Here is a 17710-nt window from a genome sequence, read left to right on the forward strand (position 1 = left end):
TAAGTGAAGAGGTACAGAGGGAGATGCAAGAGTGAGAAGGTAAGTAGAAGAAACATCCTTTCAGAGCCTGACCGACAGCAGATGTACCCGTGAAGCATGTAGAGGTGACTTAGCCAGTCTCTGAAAGGAGAAAAATTAGACACATATTCCTGGTTTCCTAGATAAATAAAAATTTATGTGTTTTGCTTTGATAAAAAGGAAAACTAACATGGATGCCCAACATACATCAGTCATTTTGCTAGATGTCTTAAAAGGATCTTATTTAATAAACTCATGAGAAAAAATATAAATAGGTATTATTATCCCCCAATCTATAGTTCAAGCAACACTCAGTTGGCAAATGGCTCATTCAGATTGAAATCCAGTCTACCTGAACCTCAAATCTACACAAGACCATGTATGCCAAAGGGAGTTTAAAATAAGTTCAGATGTATATGTATGTGATAAAACTCATACTAGATCAGAGACACATATTTCTCTTACCCTCTCTTCGGAGGTTTACACAGCAAATTAAAATTTGATTTTTGTGAGTTACAATTGTTTTGTAAGACTTTCTGAAGGACAAGATTTTTCTGTACCTTATTAATGCCAAAACTCAAATGTAGACCACATCCATGATAATTGGAAACAGACACTAAAGAAGGAAGGATGTATAATGCAGAAGTATTACATTTAGTCAGCATATATTCAGTGAATGCCTAAATTGTTCCAAGTCCCCTTTGGGTCCTGAGAATACAGCAACGAGTAAGATGTACAAACTCCCTGATCTCACAAAGCTTCCCTTTATAGAGTGGGATGATCGATAACAGACAACCACACACCATGATCACTCTGGAAACATAAAGCAGGATAAAGGGCTAAAGGGTGACAGTGTGGGCGGAAGAGGACAGAGCGCTGCTCCTTTACATGGAGAGGTGGTGGAAGTCGTCTCTGTTAGGATGACAACTGAGCGGAAACCTGAAATCTGTGAGCCAACCATGTGGACATAACAGGGAAGAGGTGACCAGGAAAAATAAAAGTGCTTTGCTCTTTGAGCAACAGCCAGAAGGCCATTCAGAGATGGATTGCTAGGAAGCTGGGGAAAGATTGAGTAGGAACTACTACAGTGATGACAACATATACGTAAATGATATTCAAGAGTGAATGGCCTCTTTTGAACCAATCAGCCCATTTTCTTTTGGTAATGTGTTTCACTGCACTTGATGTCCACTAGCAAGTTCACCTATGTGCAGATGTTCAAACTCTGTAAAATGTGCTTAGAATGGAAGAGAAGAGACTCATTAGCTCATGTCCTCTATCTCTCTGGCAGAGCAGAAGAGAGGTTAAAAGGATCCTTAGTAATTTTCTACGACTTCAATAAGCTAAATCCATATAATTAATCATTCACAACCTCCCACTGCAGTACATCTAAGCATTATAATTTCCATTTTCTAGATGGAGAACTGGAATAATAAAGGAATAGTCAGTAATAAAGTGGAGGACTCCTGAGGAAGTTATTTCCAAGCCTAGTTTAAATTTTAGGCTCACTAACTTCACCATATGTTATTAGACTGGAAAACCCCAAATCATACCTTGGAAGAGATGCGAAACCCACATGCTTTTTATGCACCAAGGCACTTAACAGCTTTTAAGTCAGTGGAGGAGAGGTGCTACTGAGCCCCTCTCCTGAGATCTTCTAGTCAACCAGATATGCATGGATTTAAGGCAGAAAGGTCAGCCTCACCATGTCAAGAATTCTGCAGTGGCATTTCTACAAAGCATGTCATTTTGAACACAAAGTCAACGAGGTGTCTCTGTTAGGATTACATTATCCGACTCAAGGAGAAGTATTTTAAAATGTCATGCTCTTATCATATAAATTCCAGAAACCATTTGAAATATCATAAAGAAGAGTATTAGCCAGAAGCACTAAGATAAAAGTCTTGTATTACAAAAGAAATAAGGAAATAAAACATTGGCAGGATATTGCAGGAGAGCACCCATACTGTTAAGAATATGAGCTTTTCGGGGTTAAACAGATGTGAGTCTAATCCCAGCTGAGTAATCTTTGGCAAGATTCTCCATCTTTCTAGGTCTCAGAACTCTTATGTTTAAAATGGGCAAAATAGAAATACTTATTTCATTGGGTTGCTGTGGGTGTTAGAGAGGATAACACCTATAACTTGTTGAGCACAATTCCTGGCATATAGTAGGCAGTTAATAAACAGTAGCTATTGGAAAAATATTTAAATGATTATATTATTTTGTACATATAAGGAATAAATTGTATTAGACTCAATTTCAACCCTATTTAAAATTCTAAGACCTATGAAAATCTCACATCTAATTCTTTAACGAGATCAATAAATCATTCAACCTAATTTTTATGGTAACATACAATGCCAGTTTTATATACAATAAAAGTATTTTTAGTACAACTTCTTTTGTGAGGAATTCCTGGTTCCAAAAGTGGTCGATTATATCTGCATAGTTCTGAATTATTTGCTTCCACCTAACATTTGACCATAAAGTATGCTTTTAAGAAATGTCATGAAATAAATGGTTTTCATATTTTAAGCAATTTTTTTCTGTGTGTCGTTTCACCATTTTTCACTGGGATGAGAAAAAGATATTCTGCACAGTGAGAGGACATTGATTTAACCACAGAGAGACGTGTTACACATAAAGGAATTTTAAATTCAGAATGGTTCCTAAGACATATATACCCTTCAAATAAAGGTAATTCTGTATTTCATGCCAAAATAATTGGGTAGTAAAGGAAAAAAATGAACTTACCTAATCAGAGGAATATATAAGAATTTCAGGATGAAATTGGAGTTTTCTTTCTTGCAAAAATTAAAAGGCATGAGAAACATCTATTTTTTCTATTTATGTGACTTTATTATTTCTTGAAATTAAACAGAATAAAGCAAATGCATTTCTCCCTTCTGGATTATAAACATAATCTTGATACTGATTCTAAAATATAAAAGCTCAGCTTTCCAGAGGGATCAAGGGACTGGTACTCACATCCCATGGTTGTATATGCTTTGAAATCTAAGTAGGAAACCTTCCTGATTTTATTCTGCTCGGGTGTCTGTGGGCTGGTTGGTGCTAATTTGGGTTAATTGTTGTCAGCTCCATTCCAAACTCTATCCCTTACCACCTCTTTTCACTTGTTTTCTCTCACTTTACCTACAAATGATTTCACTTGCCAAAAAAAAAAAAAAAAAAGGAGTATTTTAAAATGAGTCACCCTGAAGCCTCACTCTAGCAGGGGTGCTGGTGGCAGTGTATTAGATAAGGAGTTTCCCACATAAGAAAACACTGTGGAGTCTGTTTGGGAGTCCTCCTTGCCTTTTGTTTTATAGTTTAGCAGTAATCATCATATAGGAACGTGCTACTAAAGGGTGTAATTACCACTGCCTAGGGAAACAAGCTCATTTCCTGAATTAATTCTCAATAGAGTACATACTGAGAGTTGAATTTAAGGCAAGCCACAATTATCAAAAGTCAGATCTAGTCTGGGTTTGAAAAAAGGACGGACTCGACAAACCTAAAAACTAAGATTTATCATCATTCTCAAAAGAAAATCAACTCTAGCATTTTACGGCATTTCCTTGTTGTCTCAGGCAGCCTATGATTGAAGCCATATAATGACTGGAGTGTTATTTCTGTTTAATAGATTACAAAGTCAGAGAGAGGCAGAGATGTCAAATGGTTACATAACAACGAAGAGCCCACGAGGGTGGTCCGATATCCCACTTGCTGCCTTTTCAAAATCTTCTGAGATTCTATTGACATTTTAGGAGCCATCTATAAAGACTATATCTGCCCTTTGAAGTAGAAATTTAACTACTAAGGCCCACAAAAATGGACATTTTTAGAAATGTAAAACTAGACATAAATCCATACTAATATGTGTACATAAATTGTTCCTTTACTTATAAAAAAGTGAAACAATCCTCATGTTTCAGTAACAATCCTTATGTTTTGATACCAACATTCTTCTTAGCAAAACAATAAAAAGTTTTCTAAAAAATATAAACAAAGGAACACATAATACTTTAAGACACAGTTGTGGTAGAAAGCCAGGTTTTGTGTTGGTAGGATGGCTTCAAAAAAGAAAGTCAAACTACTGATCATGAGATAAAGAGTAGGAATTGCTTTTCAAAGAGACACAAAAGTGAAAGTTGAGGGATGCCGAAAAGATCCAGAGTAGGATAGGACCCTGGTCATTATTCGGAAAAATTCTCAAGAAAATCTTCATTGTGTGGGATCCAAAAAGACAAAAACTAAAATCTCTGCTATGTGATTTTGAATGCATATTGGAGTTCAACAGTATGAAACACTTCCTGTGATCCTTAATTGACACGTCTTTGTTCAGTACATTCTTTCTTACTCACAAATGCTTTGTGTGAGTTGATCCTGGATGTGCTGATAGAAAAGTGAGAAGCTGATTTCTTCACCTGCGTTTTCACAGCAATGGGCAAACTCATTATCACAGGCGAGAAAAAGTGACCAATAAAATATAAGACTTCTTTTTACTTAATTCACAAGAATATTCCAGGGAGAGCTTAGACGCCCATGGGGTTCGGGGTAAAAATGAGGAGTTAATTTGCCAAAAGGGGAATTTGGTCTTTAGACACAGTGCCAGCCCGGTGAGGGGCATGGACGCAGGAGGCCATCCTGTCTTGGACTCTGTCCATTTTTCTCCCCTGCCACTCTCTTCATAGGGATTTTTGTCCTTGTGAAATCAAGATAACTCCTTCAATTCATGCACCATGTCTACAATCCAAGTGGGAAGAGGATAAGGTAAAATGTATGGGTCACCTGAGTTCTATTCTTTTGGGTCAAAAAAACAATCCATTTGCAGAATCCCCACTCAGAAGACTTTTACTTACATGTCACTGACTAGAACTGGTTCACATGGCCATGCCTGGCTGGGGAGGCGACCACTTAAATGGGCACATCACTGCTCCAAACACTAAGGAACAGGGCAAGAAAGGGGTAACACTCCAGAGGCTGAGGAACTCTAGATGGTATTGGGATATCAGCCCTCTCTTGAAGAACAGTTCTTACAGAGCCAAAAGGTTCAGAGAACTGAGAACGTGACATTCTCGTCCCCGTTTTAACAACCCTCTAAACGCTCCCCCTATTTCTATCATAGAGTTAATTAATGCACATGGTAGTTTCCTGGAATAGACTCACTCGTTTAGGTAAATCCCAAATGGATCTCAGGCAGCCAGTTAGGAATAAAAAGAAGTGGGCTGTGTACAGCTCCTGCATTAATTAGAACCCATCTGGTTTCATGAATGGACTCCAAAATCTCCACAAGCCAAAAGGATGCATTTTATCTGTGGTGACAATAGCAACACCTAAGGCTCTGTGTCATCCGACCTGATAATTAGGAGGCCAGCCTGGCTGCAGGATCCATTTCCTGCGGGCCTCCCCAGGTTCCCCAATTCCTCCGTGTCTCAAGAAATCACTGAATTCCCTAACAAGACTACAGAGACCTAGTACATGTTTTTCCTTGTTTAAAGAGACAATGTTGGGGCTTCCCTAGTGGCGCAGTGGTTGAGAATCTGCCTGCTAATACAGGGGACACGGGTTCGAGCCCTGGTCTGGGAGGATCCCACATGCCGCGGAGCAACTGGGCCCGTGAGCCACAACTACTGAGCCTGCGCGTCTGGAGCCTGTGCTCCGCAACAAGAGAGGCCGCGATAGTGAGAGGCCCGCGCACCGCGATGAAGAGTGGCCCCCGCTTGCCACAACTAGAGAAAGCCCTCACACAGAAACGAAGACCCAACACAGCCAAAATAAATAAATAAAAATTAATAAACTCCTACCCCCAACATCTTCTTGAAAAAACAAACAAACAAAAAAACCATCTCCTCTGTGAAGCCCTTCCTGACTCCTGACACTTACTACACCTTGTCTCGTCCTGTTTAAAAAAAGAGACAATGTTTTCCCTTTTGAGATTTTGTTAGCGTCGAATAAAAGATGGTCTTGGAAAATGGGGTCAGCTTTGCAGACGCCTCGGGATCTACCTTGTTTCTTCCTGACATAGTTTAACTCTAAGAAGGTGTGGGCATCACGCTGGCAGCACCAACGGGCAGTGAGGACAGCGGGACTGTATTCTCTGAACTGTCGGGAGACCTCGGGGAAGTCACTCGACCTCTCTGGTCCTCAGTTTATCGTCTGTGGAGCCAGCGGTTCACCCTGGATGACTCTGAGGCCTCTCGGCTCGCACCCTCTCCCCTCTCCCCTCCCCCCCTCCCCAAGGCCAGACCTCGACTATCTATTCTTCAGTGTATCTTTTAAAAACCTCACGTGTATGCTGTGTAGATCAGTTGATATAGTTTCCTTTTCTTAAGAAGGCAAAGTATCGCTTGCCCATCACTTTCTATCATTGTCATTCGCAAAGAAGACTGAGAAGGTAGAGAGACGGTCTCAGCAAAGCCTGATAACAATTCCCAGCAAATGAAAACAGAACCTGGGTAAACAAAGTCTCAACTTTTTCTATTCCTTTGTGCTGAGTCTAGCTTCACGGCCTCACGCAGGGCCCTTCTACCCAGAGCTCCAGGCGTGAAATTGCTGCTGACACCCCAGCTCGCCACCCGTACACCTGCGCACGGACGCTGCGCCCTCCTCCCCCGAACTCCGCCCCCTCCCCGATGACGGGATCCCTGCAAAGTAGCCCCGCCCACCGCCTGTGGGGAGGGCGTGTGCTCTAGAGCTCGAGCTCACCCCTCTCCACGCTCTGATCAGAGCGTAAAGCTTTCCTCTGCTTTTGAAGCAAACTCGCTCTCCTTCTATTGGCTGGAGCAGCACCAGGCAGGAGGACCCTTGTTGGGAACAAACTGGGGAGGGTCGGCAACAAGATTTTGGCAAAGGTTAAAAGGCGAGAGTCATGTGAAAATGTTAGTTTACGTGTAGGCTTGATACTGAGTACGATCTTGATGATAATTAATTAGAGTCACTCATCTGCAGTTTTATCTTTTCAGTTTTACCAATTAGTTCGTGACAATTATTTATAAATGCATATGAATAGTTAAATATTCCTCATAAAGGATGAAAATGCACTATATACAAAAATGCATTATATGCAAAATTTCTATATACCAAATATGTGTAATAGTAGATGTGGAAACCCTGATGGTGGTTCCTAGAGCACAGGAATCTTTCTTGGTGGGGGGGATAGAAATGAAAAGTATAAAAAGCAAGTGATAAGCAATGATCAATATAAGTGCACTATACTTAGTAATATAAATTAACAGACTGATCACTGTCTTTCTTTTTTCTGAAAAGAAATACCCTTTATATCTATTACTGTTCCATTTGTTCCATGAACAAGTTGCTAAAAAAAAATCAATGTTAATAATTTGAGTTGAAGAAAATAGAAATTAATATGAAAATGTGACTTAAATATGCTAACTTCTATATTAAAATTTTACACTCTGCCCTATTTTGTCCCCTTAAATCTGAATTCTCTAAAGCCACATATTATTACCTCCAAGACACTAATCATCTTTATATAAGGAAATTTATAATTAAATTTATAATTATGTAACTTATAATTACGATAATTAATATTGCTTAACAATTTAGTTATTTAGGGAAGCATTTTTCATTTAAATTCACTCTGCTACTCCTCCTGAAGTGTCTGCTTCAATCCCCAAATTCCAAAAGGGATAAAACCCTCAGGGCATCCACCTGAACCTTGGGGAACGCTGATGACAGAAAAACCAACAGTCCCCACCGCTTCCTCCCTCACAGTAATGCAGTTCAGTTGGGTTAATTGACTTTTTAAAAGTCTACTCATACAAAATGCACACTAATTATTAAAAAATGAAGAGTACTTTTTGAAGAAAAATATAGGAAATCATGACTAGAATATTTAGTAAAATTTTTTTTAAGACTGGAGTGAAGAGAGTTTTCTCCCCTGTAATATATATTCATTCACTCGTGAATTCTATAAACACTTGTAGGATATACTCTACATCAGAAGTTTTGCTGGGTTCTAGTGATAAAATATAAATAGGACCATCCCTTGTCTCAAATATTCAAATACAATGGCGAGAAATAATCAAGAAAATCCATCATTGCGAGGACAGGCTATTGTAGATTAATTCAAGCCTATGCGAGAAGAATAGAGAGGCAACTGCACCAGACTGAGCAAGTCAGGTGATTTCTGGAATGCAGGAAAGACACTGAATCTCTTCATGGTTGCCAAGAGTCAATCTGGAAGGAGAAGAAGGTAAGAGGACACGGAAGCCCTCAGGTTAAAATAGAAGTTATTGTAATGCAGACGGGTTCTCCAAAATGCCAATTTGGCACCAGAAGATACTTAGGCCAGAAAGTTCTTCATCAGAAGGAAGGTGAATTAATCTAGCATGTCCGATTGGAAAACTTAGATGTCTTAATGTCAGTAATGGTGATAGATGGGAAATAATATATGTGGTGACTGAGACAGGAAAGACCAAACTTCAAAGATACTTAAAGAGGAACTTATTTTGTTGAAAGTTGATCAACTGTAGTCTGAACTGATTGAAGCTAAAAGAAACATTAGGAAACCCTTGAAGCTTGCAGAACAAGAGATGGGAGGGTGGTGGTTAGCGTTAAGAGCAATGGGCAATTTTAAAGTGGATCCAGAAAACTCTGCCTAGCGAAAGTGACAGACATTTAGGTAATTTCCTGATTCACAGGCCAAGAGCATCGCTGATGTTCGATAGGTTCAGATTAATCAGACCTCTGCTTTCTGCTCTTACTGATCTGATCCTGTCCTTCCCACGCCCTTGCGGTGGCTTGTGTGAATACTCGATGACTTTCTTCTCCTCAGCAAGTGACTATAAGCCTCTCAGAGTCAGAGAACCATAGTCTTTCTGTTCCTCACTGTCTCTCTCGAGATCTGGCATGGTGTTCAGCAAAGGTTGAATTGCAAGAGTGAATGGTGAACTTCCCTGGCGGTCCAGTGGGTAAGACTCCGCGCTTCCAAGGTAGGGGGCGTGGGATGGATCCCTGGTCAGGGAACGAGCATCCCACATGCCATGCAGCATGGCCAAAAAGAAAAAAAACAGTGAATGGTGAGTGGTTCTATTCATTTACAAGAAGGTAAGCTGAGCAAGTCCACCACCGTGGAAATTAGACAACCTGGCTTCTGCTCACAGGCTGGTCTCACCTCTCAGGCACAGTATCTGGAACTCTGTTCTCTTTTTCAACCACCAGCAGCAGACCCTCCTTCTTGGAAAACCCTTGACAAGCCTGCTTACCTGGAAAACTAATTTTCCTTTGGCTGCCAGTTTAAGAGTCATTTAAGTGGCACAGGCCTCATGGCCAGGAAAACTGCATTTGATCCCTGCCTCTGCTGGAGAACAGGGTTGCCACTGCGAGTTCATAAGAAGGCGACGTATATAAAACAAACAGACCAATAACAGGCATGTAGGAAATATCTTTAAAATTTTCTTACGGAATTAGCTGCTTTCGCGATACTCAATTATATTTATATTGTACAAGTATAAATACACTTTATATCTCTACATAGCTTGAATCTATGGTGCTGTAATTATCTATTTACTTGTCTTCCTCATGAGGACATGAATGTCCATATTTAAATTTCTAGGTCACAAGATAGGTGTCTGGCACAGAGTCTGCACTTTATAAATATTAATTTAATGTATGAAGCCATGATTGAAAGATTAAGTAGACATGTAAATATTTTTTTAAATATAAAACTGAGAAAATTTTTACATAAACAAAATCAAATGACTTTACTGCAAAGCTTTATTATATATGTATAACATGTACATATATAATTACACATACATTATAATACTTCAGATATTTACCATATTTATTTTTTTTGTTGCTAATCAAAAGTCAAACTAATAAACACTTAATTTTTACCAAGAGTCTGAGAAGCAGTACAGCAAAGTGTCAAACTGTCACGAAGCTGTGAAATCTATGGGTACAGCATTACTTCTATTTGTTAACGTTTTAGACTTTAAGTTTAGATTCATTTCAGAAGCAATGTGTCAAATTATTTCAGGTTGGAAGACAGTACAAACAGTCACTTTATTCTGCAATGCTTTGGAAGAATGTGGGCAGGAGAGGAGATTTTTCTTCAGGAACGAAATTGAAAAGTTGAGTTTCTTGCTGCCAGTGACTGTATTCTCATATGTTTCTGAATACCTTCCTTATGAAGGAGGATCCAGGAAAAGACGGAAGGAATGACAGTGACCTAGCAGATCTCTAGAGTTAGAGGGAAAAAGCAAAACCACTGCTTGGTTTTCATCTAATAGTGTAGCTTGAGAGAATATATTGCCTGCAGGAAGATATGAAAATCAGCTGAAGCCTCAGGACCACGAGGTGGAGAACCAATCCCCACCTTTCAATGTCAAAGGTAGTTGGTGACAAGTAGCTGAGGGATTAAAAAATGTTAAGGGAAGACAGACTTCAGGAAGCCAAAAGTTACTGAACAAAGCAATGAAATTAAAACGAAGTGTTTCTCCCAGGCTAAAGATAATTTAGAGAAAGCAGGAAGGAGGAGGGAGCAAAAAAGATATTTTAGAGAAAGGAGAAGGGGCTGGAAAGAGGGAGAGAGACAGCGGAAGGTAGTATGTGCTACTCTAAGTCTGGAGCTGTCACTGGTACTTTTAAACATGTTATTATATAATTTGCACAAAAACTCTATAAGGTGGGTATTTTTGTTCATTTTTCTTTTTTTTTTTTTAACATATACTGACACTAAGATGCAGAGAGGGCAAGTAACCAGGAGAGCTATAAAGTTCACAGATATTTTGATCGTAAAGCTCGAATTCAATGTGTTGGATGACAAAAACCTTTCCGATTTCTATGATTTTTTTTTTTTTTTTTGCCATACGCGGGCCTCTCACTGCTGTGGCCTCTCCCGTTGCGGAGCACAGGTTCCGGAAGCGCAGGCTCAGCGACCATGGCTCACGGGCCCAGCCTCTCCGCGGCATGTGGGATCTTCCCGGACCAGGGCACGAACCCGTGTCCCCTGCATCAGCAGGCGGACTCCCAACCACTGCTCCACCAGGGAAGCCCCTATGATTTTAATTAACCTTTTGAATAACACATTCCCATCCTTGAATGTCATTCTTAAAATGGGGATAACTTTCTGAAACATTCCTCCTTTACAGGATCAATTTTATAGAGAGGAGAGGAGGATTATGTCATTATCTCCAGCTGTTTGCTCCCTCTTTCTTTGTGAGATGATTTTACATCCCTCCCCACTGATTCTGGGTCTGGCCACGTGACAGGCTCGGCTGATGGAGTGCAAGTGCATGGGGCCTAAGACAAGACCAAGCAGAAGCGTCAGAAATAGCCTCCAGCTTGCTTGTTTTTTCCTCTCCCATGAGAACAGTGTATCTTCAGAAAGGGTTCCTCCCCCAGACTAGCTTCCAGGATGAGAGCGATGCGGAACAAAAGTGTAGGAGCCGACCCCCGCCTCTGACATGAAAGGAGAGTGAAAAATAAGAGTTTGTTTGCATGAGCCATCGAGTTCATGGGTCATAACTTACTGCTGCCAAGCTATTGCAGAAGAAAAATGCCCTGGTTCTGGAAATCACATGGAAAAAGTTAACCATCTTGATGTCAGTCTAGAATATTTTAAATGCTCATTGGCCCCTTGATATGAAAAGAGAGAAGAAATTAAAACTAAGCCTAGGGCTTCCCTGGTGGCACAGTGGTTGAGAGTCCGCCTGCCGATGCAGAGGACACGGGGTCGAGCCCCAGTCCGGGAGGATCCCACATGCCGCAGAGCGGCTGGGCCTGTGAGCCATGGCCGCTGAGCCTGCGCGTCCGGAGCCTGTGCTCCGCAACGGGAGAGGCCACAACAGTGAGAGGCCCGCGTACCGCAAAAAACAAACAAAAAAAAAAACCTAAGCATAACTTCTTATTTAAAATATGTATCTATATCATTTGATGAATAATATAATGAATATATATTCATTCACCAAATATACGTTGTTAGCCCGCTATGTCCCTGGAGCTATGTTAGAGATTGTATGTATACAGAGAGGTAATCAAAACATACCATAAATAGTGCCTGCCTTCTATGCTGTTTTCAGTCTATAGGGATGACTGTTTTCTATACGAATTGTTGGCATATTGGAGCAATGTTTATCTCAGTAGGGAGGTGAGTCAAGGGATGTGGGCGTGAACACCACCCGATAGAAACACAAGGAACTGAGCACTGAAGACCAGTAACAGTGTTTTAGCCAAAATCAAGTTTAAACAACAGGGGTAAACAGGAATAGTGGATCTTATAGAAGTTATAGCGTTAAGTAACCGAGATATAATTCTCCCAAGAACACAATAACAATTTCCTTTTTTTTTCTGAGATAATTGTTTTATTCTTTAGCTTTATACATTAACACTTGGCATGACCTTGTTGAACATATGTGAAGGCAAACACCACCAGGTAGGTTTCCTCTTGGGCATTCGTGCAATTCATCACAGTCATTGTGATGATTGCAAAGGATTCAGCATTTCAAGTAAAAGAGGCAGAAACTAGGTGTTTTGGGCGTCATTTTAAGTGATATTCTTAATTGCAAGCGTGCCGCTGATACGTTCTCCATGACACCGTGTGGGAAACGTTCACTACACATTTCCGTATTATAGACCTAGTTCTTTTTCATGCCATCTTTGGAAATACTGTACTCAGTATGTTGTATTTTGAATTCACGAATCAGTATTCACTTACATGTAACAAAACATTGTCTATAATCTGTTTTAGTCACAAAGAGGCAGCACGGTATATAACTATTTGATTAGATTATTAAGAGTCAAATTATATATTTCTGTATACATTGATAGTAACTCCATTCAATAATAACTTTGCAGCAGTATTATGGAGAAAGATTCTTTTATTCCTCGGAGACACAGATAGAATGGGAATAAGTAACACCGGCAATAGAGAGAAGGCTGTTAATCTTTATTTAGTGGATACTGATAGATGGGCCTGAATCTCATAATGGTAACTGCATTGAGCATTTAATAGCAGGTTTTGATTTCAAAAAACTTCCTCTGCATTAATCTTTATGACAGCATCAGTGACAGTGCTATCATTTTACATGTTTAGGTTTGTATACTCTGCACACAAGAAGGTGTGTTTTTTTCCATCATATATAGTTCAATATGCTTCTACTTGGTACATAGTAAGACCTTAGCTTTACAACCTATGATTTTAAAAATCCAGGCTTTTTAAATATGTGCTAACCTGACAGTGTTATCTTCATGTTCTTGTACTGCATTACCTATCACAAAAATTATATGTAATTTCTCATAAACTCAGTGCGCTCAAATGTTGTATGTTCTCAATAAATGGTAGCTGTGTTAATAATAAAAAGTGAAATATATTCTCTAGAGTACAAACTTTAAAAGTATAGTCATATGTAATATACCAACGTTACTGTCAGCATATTGAAATCCTTAGTCTCATTCCTAGATATTGATAAGAATATTGTTACTATTTCAGCTTTTATGACATCAAAATCCTTTTGCATATTTGTGCACAGTTCCCCTCGTGTCAAAGCCAAAGGCACCACTTGATCAGAAAAAGCAATTAGGGAAACTTGTTCATTTTAGATGCACAGGCTTCCTCGAACATGTTGAATATTTCTCTGATGCTTTCTATTTTTGTTTCCCTACAGTTAACTGGGTTGCATTAAGCAAACTTATTGGAATATATATAATTTTAAAAATTTCAAGTGTATTCCACCCAATGAACATTCTTTTTCTTTCAGAAAAGAACCACTGCCCCTCTACTGGCAATGCCAGTACACAGGACAAATCTTCCACTTGTATTTAGTCTGGGTTGAGTCAGGAAAGTAGAATTTCTATAGCATTATGAGAATAAGGCATTTACTAGAGGAACTGGGGATTCCACAGATGTGAGAGGAGGTGAGGAGTACAGATCAGGAAGGCAGCAGCTGAAGGATTGAGGACATGTTCCGTAAGGACTTAGGACTGAAGCACAGGGGTCAGAGGGAAGGCAGAGCTCAGGAGACTTTGGAGCCTCCGTGTCTGGTCACCACCGCGGAGAAGTGGGAGCTTGTAGACATGGCCCAGAAGCCTCTGCATCTGCCCACCGGGACCTCCTGAGACGAATGACGCCCACTCCATTCCTCCTTCCAAATCCTATGTGAGTTCCTCTCATTGACAAACTCTAACCCTGAGCCAAAGAGGGAAGGAGTGCTGCGAAACCTAGCTTCCAGTCCTAGTAGAGAGTGTTGCTTCATGAAAAACAGACAATCCAACTTAATTCCTATAAAGAGAAACCAAATAACTAACTCACTGTTGATGGGACAGTTAGTTTTCATAGAGATGAAGATGCATGCATATTATTTTGTTTTGTTTTGTTATTCTTTTTAACCCTCCCAATGGTTTTAAATCCTTTCCTTGACATTAGTCATATAGTGTCAATGAGCATCAATTCCCCAAGGAAAAGCATGGGGGTTACTTATATCCACCTTAGAGTGAGGTTCTGAGAATTGAATTAGATAATGTATATCAAACAGTAGCACATCTCCGGGCCCGATACATGAAGTCATCATTTTGGTAGAAATGAGTTTGTCAGTGAGAAACGTCTGGGAGTCCCTGTATTTCTTGGCTCTGTGAACTGGATAAATCAGTTGACTTCTTTAAGACTCGGTTTGCTTACCTGTAAAATGGAGAATATAATAATATCTTCCTTCAGAATTACAGTCAGGATACCATTAAAGAAAACAATGTGTGTCCAAGAATCACTTTATAGTTAACCTTATCTTATTTCATAGTAACTTGTCATTTTCAGGAAGAATGCTCACTCTGACATGAGAAAACTAGGTGTCTATTGATGAGAAATCAGATCCTCCTAACAGATGCACGTGTTGTTTTGCCTTTGCTGTGACCAAGCTCCAGCTCCTGCCATAATCTAATCTGAGCACGGCCATCAGGTAAATTGAGAATACTCTATGGAAAGCAATGAATCCAGTCTGGTTCTGAAAGGGTTTTGTGGTCATTGCATTGTTGTTTTTCAAAAAGCACAATTTCTAAAATAACTTCTTAGATAATCTTTAGAGACATCCTTTCAGAGCTTGACAAGATTGAGCCGTCTATTTGCAAAGAATTGCACCAAGAAATGTAATGGTATCTGAAAAAAACATACAAGCATATGAATTCAATCATTCTTGGTAAACTTTGAGAAGAATGTAAATCTCTAATCCTTTTTTTCCCCAAGTCCATCATGAATAGTTGAAAGATTTCCCTGATTAAAAATAAAAAAAAACTAATAGAAAAAATGAAATGGTATACTCAAAATGTTTTGCAGCTCCTTTAAGCCTGACTGTGCCCTGCATGCACTTTTAAAATTCCTGCTTCTTATATATTTTTCTTTTCTTCACACTACACCCTTTTGGTCCAATACTTCCTGCACAAACTCACTCAAATTTGAATCATAATTGCATATGGATACTTTCTCTCAGTGGAGGTTGCTTTTTTCAAAATTTTTTAAATTAAGTTTTTCTCAGTGTAGATCACCCTAATAGACACTCTCTACTTGTTCATCTTGATTCTCTTAGCCTACTAGCATTAGCTTGCCCTACGATTATTCCTCTTATTATGGAAAAGTTTTTCATTCCACCAAAAAGTGTTAATTATGCATCTAGCATATTCCAGGAATGATGCTATCTTCTGGGGTTACAAAAAGTGAAAACAGTTTCTTCTTTCCCTCAAAAAGCTGGTACACCAGTAGGAAGAAAAAATATTAAAATAAGCAATTTAATTATTTATTTAACTATATATGTTAAGGTAGACTTCTACTTCCAGAGAGAGAGTAAGACCAAATATTTATCTTCCCTCTCTACCAATCCACTGAATAATGAATGGCACAGGAAAAGAAGTTTACACTGAAAGCAAGACTATAAACAGGTAATAATTCCTATTTAAGGAATATTAGAAAGTGTAAGTTAATGATAGGATTTGTCAGCGATGGGCACTCGTGTGAGATTTGCCAAATGGGAGAGACTCCTCCAAAGACATACAGCCGGAGGCGTGGGTGTGTAATGATATTCCACATGTGCAGGCATGTTTTTCAGAACTCCCCTCCTCAGTCTGCTTCTGTAGACGCCAATGGTTTTGTAGGGTTTTCCAGAGAGTCTTGAGAGTTGCAGAATCTTCTAGACATCAGAGCTCCTTTGGGGCTTCAGGCTGAGACCTTTGGTGAAACTTCTCTGAACTCTGCTCCTTCAGGTTTTTCCACAGCTTATTTAAGACCTTAATTCCTAGCGATGTCTTTCATGGCTTGGATACTTCAAGTGGCTTTGATTCTCCTGATTCTCCCTGACAGGTCACCACACTCCGTCCTCTCTCACCTGCACTGTCGACGCACTAATGCCTTTGCCTCTCGCTGACCTTAACACTGACGCTTGTATAAACTATTCTCAGCACGGCAACAGAGGAGACCAGGTAGAGCTTAGCCATATTCGGCTCTCTTAAAACCCTTCAGCCCCTTCCCATTTCTGTCCGAATAAACTTTAATTTCTTAAGGTTTGCTTGATCATCCCTATCTGATCTCATGCCCACCTGCTTCTCCCTTTATCTCTTACTGCTGTCACTCTCTCACTCCATTCCTCCCGCACCGTCCTCTCAAACATACCAGGCAAACTTCTTCTGAACTCCAGGAAACATTGTCCCTCAGATATTCACAGCTCACTATTTTGCTTCTTTAAGCCTTTGGTCAAACATTACACTACCAGAGATGCTCATGTCTTTTCCTCATAAAATACCAATTCTGTATCTCAACACTCTCTGTCCCCCCAGTATGCCTAACTCTTTGGGCAAGGCACATTCATAACATGACAAATGGTTTTTTATCATTATTGTTTGTCCTTTACTGTATGTTTCCTTTAACTAGATTGCATGACACAAAAGAGTGAATATTTTTATCTGTTTTATGACTAAAACAGTTTCATGCACCTAGTTGCTTGCAATCCATATTTATTAAATGAGTTGCTATTGTTTATGTTATGTTTGTTGAATAAATTAACAATGCCCCTGATAACTGCCAAGACGAGCCAAAGGAGCATACAGCTTAGGCACTGAGCTTCTTGGAACTCCAAAAAGTTCCAAGAAGGAACTGCAGGAAACTCCTTGATACAGCAAAAAGGGTCAGACTCTCAAATCAGACATACAAGAATCACGTGTTACACAGGATCAAAATTCACTAATACTTCAAAGGATACAGGTAATTATGAGTTGAGGGTAAAGCGTGTGGAAGTCCTGTGATGCAAACACAAGACTCTCGGTCCTTTATAGCTGCTGTGGGACCACCCAACACAGTTTAAGCATAGGACCTCTCTAAGGGGGCCATGTAGGGCATCGCTAACTGAGAGAGAGATTTCAGTTAGGAAACATTGCCATTTATTACTTAGATAGTCACATGCTGACTCTGACAGTGTTTAGCAGGTTTTGTACCATAAATCCATAAACTGTAAATACATTTATCACAAGCAACCTAGACAGTACAATGCATCATGCTACAATCATTCCACAGATGAAGATTATTCCCCATTATTTTTCTGCAGTGATTCTCATCAGGAATTCCTAAAGCATGTTTTCAAGGAGAATTGGCTGTTATTTTTATCTTTTATTCCTTGTCTCTCCTCTGTCTGTGCTCACTAGGTTAGGAAGAGTGATTTTAAGTTAGTGACTAACATTTTATTTCCCA

This window comes from Delphinus delphis, chromosome 13 (assembly GCF_949987515.2).
Source record: "Delphinus delphis chromosome 13, mDelDel1.2, whole genome shotgun sequence".
In the NCBI taxonomy this organism is placed as follows: domain Eukaryota; kingdom Metazoa; phylum Chordata; class Mammalia; order Artiodactyla; family Delphinidae; genus Delphinus; species Delphinus delphis.